Below are 6,875 nucleotides of genomic sequence, written 5' to 3' on the forward strand. Positions count from 1 at the left end.
ATTAGAGCTGAAGGGGATAAGAGTGATGATTTAGTCTAAGCTTTCATTTTAAAGATAAAGAAGGTAAAAAAAGAAGTAATAAGGTTCATGTATCACAGTAAATTAATGATAAAGTGGGGGCCTAAACTCAAGTTTCTTTACTTTTAAGACAATATTATCACCAAAGTTATTTCCATCTAGCCAGTCTCATGACACCTATGAAAGGTGTGATTTATTTGTAGTTATATCATTTGTGGAAAGACATTGTCTTGCTAGTTACACAGGAAAGGTCAAATACAAATAGACTGAAAAGCTAAGTTCTATGGTTCTGTCTTTACACATAAAAGACATTTTGTCTTACTTAGATTTATTTGAAATTACAAAGGTCAAGCCCACTTAAAGATACAGATCAAGATGATTCCTTTATCTTTCTCAGCAGTGTAATTTTGAAATGTAAAGAAATATTAAAATAGATATAAAGGAAAGTTTTGAGCTTTTATTATTGATTTGAGGAATTTTCTTTTTAATAAATGTTTCATCATCACTTAATATTTACCTTATAATTCCAAAATTACTTTTTCAGCTAGCTTCTTTGTTATGTTGTACATCAAATATTACATGGTGCAATACAGATTATCATTAATATAATTTTTGTAAATATATTCACATCAGACCTGCAATTTACCACCACAGAATTCATGAGTTACTACCTTCAAAGAAACAGTTTATTCACCCAAATAAGATACATAAAAAAAACTATAAAATATGAAAGGACAGTTCAAAGCAATGCTGAAAAAAACTATAATATTTCTGTTGAGCAAATATTCAATTGTGTCTTTCTAAGAACTGCAAACTGCTTTATGCCTTGGTATGTGATTGTGCAGAATTAATACTTCATCATCAATAGAAAATCAGCATGCTGCATTTAACAGATTAAAACATTTTTTTAAAAAAATTGATTACCTAAATTATTTTCTTTGCAGAGTAACTAGTTAAAGCACTAATTATACTCATTCTTTGTTTAAATAAATTACTTTTTTATGGAAGGAGAGGGTATTTTATAGTCTGTGAGTTGGCAATATGCTAGGTATTATACTATCAGTTTTACAGTCTTTATCTTACTTATTCATCTGAGCAATCCTGTGTTTTAAGTACTATTTGTTCCTGTTTTATAGTTGAAAAAAGACAGCAATGTTAAATAACTTTCCCCAAGTTATACAGCTTTGACACTCAGGAAATGCTGAGAATTGATTTGGAGTTTTGAAATTAAGATTTCAAGACAGAGAATATCATTCTCAGACCAAAGTGGTGCCTATTGGTAAATGATAATATTGAAACCAAATTATATTAATCTTTAAAAATAGACAATAAAATAAGAATTTGTAAATATAGATTCAAGATATTCACCAGGCCAAGAGAAAAATTCCCACAGTCTTGGGATTATGGATGTATGACATAAGAGGGATTCTCTATTTAGGGGACTCCCACATAGTCCTAAGTAGACTATAAAATATCTCCCAGTACCACAATTTCAAGCAGTTCCAATATAGATAACCAACTCCACTCCTTTCTTTGACAAAGTTTTGTTATATCTGATATCATTATGTTTTTCATTCTTTGGGGGTAAGCCTCAGACTTGATCATGGAAGAAGGTAGAATGAAAAAATCCCCTTTACAGAAATTTACTGAATCCAGAATGAAAGTAGAAGGAAATTGGTGGAAAGTTGTTTTTCTATTCCAGACAAATAGCCTGGGGACCAAATACAAAAAGCCAGTTTACTCAAGTCGACACCCATTTGCAAAACCAATGTAGTGAAATTTAATTTGTTCATTGAGTTTATTCTTTATCTAGAAAATAAAGGAAATATGAAATGGTCCAGAACACAGTGTCCAAAATAAAAAATAATTGTGTTATTATGTATTGGAACAAGTTTGGGTCCCAAAAGGAGCCTGATTTGCTATTTTTGAAATGACCAAAGGCTCAACTGAGCAGAAGTCAGTCCTGCAGTCAGTTCTGGGTTGCTGTGGAGACCCAGCACTGACAGCCAAGGGGGCTGTGGATCAGGCCTGGAGAGAGAAGCAGGGTCTGATCTGTAGCCTCCGTGGCAGCTGTCCATCAGCCCTTGCCTCTCTCTTTCTCTCCAGGCCTGGCCAGCAGCTGTGCTTCTTTCTCTCTGGGGCCTCTCTGATCAGGCCCGGAGATAGGCCTGGAGATGCTGACTGGCATAGAAACTGACCAATCAGAACCAAATCTGGGTAAAGTGCGAGGAGCCAATGGCTGCCTAGGAGGCAGAGCTTTTGATGCTGACTAACATATAAACTGACCAATCAGAACATAATCTAGGTGAACTGCAAAGGCAGAACATAAGGTGGGGGCGTAGTTGTGTTAGATAGGACCAAGCCTTCTTTCAGAAAAGAAACTGTCACTGGGAGATCAGAAGCTTTCAGCCACCCAGAACCTCTGTTTCTACATCTGTAAAATGGGGATGTGCCCACCACCCCAGTGAGACACACGCCCAGGGAATACCTGCTACTACCCCTTACATGTGTTAGGCGCTCTGTAAATCTCAGTTACCTCCTCCTTCCCCAGACAAAATACCTCCTGTTTCCAACACCGGAGGTGATTGAGGGCAACCAGGCCAGCAGGGGAGGGCAGTTGTGGCAAGTTCAGGCTGGCATTGGAAGGCAGTTGGGGGTGAGATCAGGCCGGCAGGGGTGGGCAGTTAGTGGCAATCAGGCAGGCAGGCAGGCATAGAGGTTAGGGGTGATCTGGCAGGCAGGCAGGTGAGTGGTTAGGAGCCAGCAGTCCCAGATTGAAAGAAGGATCGGGCCTAAACCGGCAGTTGGACATCCAGGGGTCCCTGATTAGAGAGGGTGAAGGCTGGGCTGAGGGAACCCTCCCCATGCATGCATTTTGTGCACTGGGCCACTAGTATTATATAAAAGTCACACTGTAAGTGTAAATGTGCATTGAATTTCCCAATAAAAATTAGGACTCAAGGGAATAGAGAAAAGGGGTGCTACTTGGATATATATGCTGAGATCAGAATCCAAGGCTGGAGTGGTTTTATTCTTTCTGATTTTAAGTTATAATTAGCAATAAAAATTTAGTGGAGTTATATACTTTATTAGACTCTTGATGAAAAATGATTCAGGTGGATCCCATAAAAATCACTTTATAGAGCTGTATTCAAATATACACATGTGGGAAAAGCCCTACAGAGGAAGAAATATCCTTTTCCATACACAAATAGAGGGTCACTTATCCCATGCAATATAATACTCAATGCAAGTATTATACCCCACAAATGCCCACTCATATACCTGACATTAGCTCTGAAAAGTTAGTATTTCAGGTGTTTCTTTTTGGTTCTTCCTCTTCTGTGTCTTTTGTTTTGTTTGTTTTGCAAAAGCAAACTCTATTGAGAAGGGTAACATATATAGCTTCACATTCCTTACTTAAAGATTATCAGGTAATTCTCCTCTCAGTAGAGACCCTGGAATTTTCCAGACATCAGTAAAAGAATGATTAAGAGAGATGGGAAGAGTGTGGAGAATTATCTACCACACAACTTTGCCTTTGGTCAAATGTGCTGAAAACAAGAGACTCACAAAGTTTTTAAGTAAAAGGATTCTTAGACATCTTCCTATGTATCAGTTTTTACTGGTAAGCTATGCATGGACTTCAGAAGGTCCTGGAATCTCTGAAACATTTATGGTATTTTCTGTGTGCACTTTTGGGGGGAGTAAGTCTACATTTTAATTTGATTACCAAAAGGGACTGGTAGCAAAACCAAAAACAAAACAAAACAAAAAACCGTTAAGAATCACTGGACTGGCCGAAACCGGTTTGTCTCAGTGGATAGAGCGTCGGCCTGCGGACTGAAAGGTCCTGGGTTCGATTCCGGTCAAGGGCATGTACCTGGGTTGCGGGCACATCCCCAGTAGGAGATGTGCAGGAGGCAGCTGATCGATGTTTCTGGCTCTCTATCTCTCTCCCTTCCTCTCTGTAAAAGTTCAATAAAATATATTTTTAAAAAAAAAAGAATCACTGGACTGATGAGCATTGCTACTTCAGACTGTCTGCTAGTGGGAAGTGCAATCTAGCAGGAAGGGTACAGCAACTGAGGGTTTTCAGATAGTGATTACCCAAATTTCTACAAACCACTGATCTGTCCAACTTTCTCATTTTATAGGTGAGCAAATTGAAGCCCAGAGAGTGACAAATCTTGTATAATATAGTATAATCTAGATAAACTCAGCAGAAATTATTTTTAATCTAAGGAGAGATTAGCTCTCTTATTCTATCTCTATTTTCCTTGATGATTCACCGTGGGTGGAAAAGAGAGTGCTCAGAGTTTTGGATGCAGCCAAAATACCATTACTGGTATTTGCAATAATGGCAGAAGAGGAGATATGGTAAAAAGAGTACACAAATGTTGAATAAATGGCTTTTGCCATGATATTTAATGAAATTTTAAAGCACAGTTTCTTCAGCTTAGAGAATATCTGAAAATGTATGAATTTTTTGAGTGTGTGGAGGGAGAGAGAGAGAGAGAGAGCGAGAGAGAGAGAGAGAGAGAGAGAGAGAGAGAGATTCTGTATATGCATTTTACCTGGAAGAGGTTCTATTGTCAGGTGGCTGCTAAGTGGTCTCAGCCTCCATCCAAGTAGCTTAGTGTTGTTCTTGGATATGCTGCTGTACCCAGACTCCCGCGTGGAACCTGAGTTTGGAGTCTGCGAAGTCATCAGGCATGCAGCTAATAAGGCCATATAGCTACAGAGAGACAATACTCGAACAAATGAGCCAGTGCAGGTCAGAGAGAGAAAGTAAGAGAGAGAGAGAGAGAATCTTTGCTACCTGAGGTTTTAACAGGGAACGTTCCTCAAAATAACCAATTAATTCCCCAAGATTTTGTGGGCTTCTTAATCCATCTAGCAAAGAACACTTGAGTTGTTTCCATGTCTTGACCACCATGAAAGATGCTGCAATGAATATAGATGTGCATATATCTATATGAAAAACTGTTTTCAAATGTTTTGGGTAGATGCCCAGAAGAGGGGTTTCTGGGTCATATGGTAACTCTATCCTTAATATTTTAAGAAAACTCCATATTGGTTCCCATAGTGACTGTGCCAGTTTACACTCTTACCAACAGTGAAAGAGGGTTCCTTTTTCTCCACAACCTATCCAACACTTGCTATTACCTGTCTTGTTGATAATAGACATTCCAACAGATGTGAGGTGATATCTTATTGTATTTTATTTTACACTCATTTTATTTATATTTTTGACATTTTTCATAGCAATATTTTTTCTTTTCTTTTTTTACAAAATAATTAGCCATTTATAGTCAATAAAAATTAATATTACAAGAAAAATGATTTTAAATATAATATTACATGCAATAAACATTAATATGTCAATTAAAATGTCTAAATATAATAATATTACCCAAAGTGTACTAATATAGTATAAAATTACAAAACTTGTATAAAGTACTAAAAATCTTTAAATAACAGGATTACTTCTATTATATTCTAAAATATTTTTTCTCTGGTTCTATTTTTATTCATCAGTTTATGTTGTTCATTATATTCCACAAAGGAGTGAGGTCACTTCCTCCAACTGGCTTATTTCACTTATCATAATGTTCTCCATGTCCATCCATGCTGTTCCAAATGGTAAGAGTTCTTTCTTTTTTATAGCAGCATAGTATTCCACTGTGTAGATGTAACACTTTTTTAATCCACTTATCTGCTGATGGGCACTTAGACTGTTTCCAAATCTTACCTATTGCAAATTGTGTTGCTATGAACATAGGGGTGTATATATCCTTTCTGATGGGTGTTTCTGTTTTCTTGGGATATATTCCTAGAAGTGGGATGACTGGGTCAAATGGGAGTTCCATTTTAAATTTTTTGAAGAAAATCCATACTGTTGGGAGAGAGAACATGGCGGAGGTATAGACAGATGTGTCCTGAGCCTTGTCCCAGAGCAGATAGGGTGAGCAGCTGAAATGAGTAACATCCAGCCCGAATTGGTGAAAGAGACTCAGCTGGGAGACGGTTTGCAGCCGGGAAGCCCAGAGGATCCTTGAAGAAAGGTAAAATCAAGATTCTGGGCAGGAGAATCTGCCAGACCTCTGAGCCTAGAGGGTCAGAGAGAATCTGCACAGCATCAAGCCGTATCCCTGGGGACAGGCACAGTGTCTGACTGTAGAAAGAAGGTCCTAAGAACTGCTGGATGGCAGGGGATTCTAGATCTGGGTCCACAGTCAGGAAAAGCTGAACCCAGAGAGGGAAATCTGGAGGGTTGACCAGACTGTGCAGGACAGGCAGGAGAGGAACACAGAGAGGCACAGCATTTCCCCTCTCTGTGGCCTGTACCTTTCTTCACTGAGCCTAGTTCATAGGACCTTTTGGAAACAGACACTTACCCATGGCTGGAGTGTGGGAAAGGTGAGTACTTGTGAAATCTGGGGAGAGAGGGGGGGGTCCAGGAGAAGAGGCAGCAAGTCTGGTGCTCAGTCATGCCCGAGTCTGGAACCTGGGCAGCCATTTTCCCCTGAAGAGATAGCCCCTCCCTCCAGTATCCAGTCAACTAATACAGCCACACCCAGATTTCACCCTGAATGGTACAAAAAATTTAAAAAAAAATTAAATAGTCCCTGAGAGTCCAAAGGGACTGGCCTAAAGAGAGACTTTCAGTCCCAGCAACAGGAATGTGAGAAACAGTACAGTTCAGAAGACTGGGATCTTCGGCCAGTCAAAGGAACAACACTTCACTTTTTCATTTTCATTTTTATTTTTTTATTATTATTTTGTTATCACTTTTATTTTCTTCTTTTTTCTTTGTTTTTCTGTTTTAGTTTGTTGCTTTATTTTCTATTTCT

This window comes from Myotis davidii, unplaced genomic scaffold, assembly GCF_000327345.1.
Source record: "Myotis davidii unplaced genomic scaffold, ASM32734v1 scaffold366, whole genome shotgun sequence".
In the NCBI taxonomy this organism is placed as follows: Eukaryota; Metazoa; Chordata; class Mammalia; order Chiroptera; family Vespertilionidae; genus Myotis; species Myotis davidii.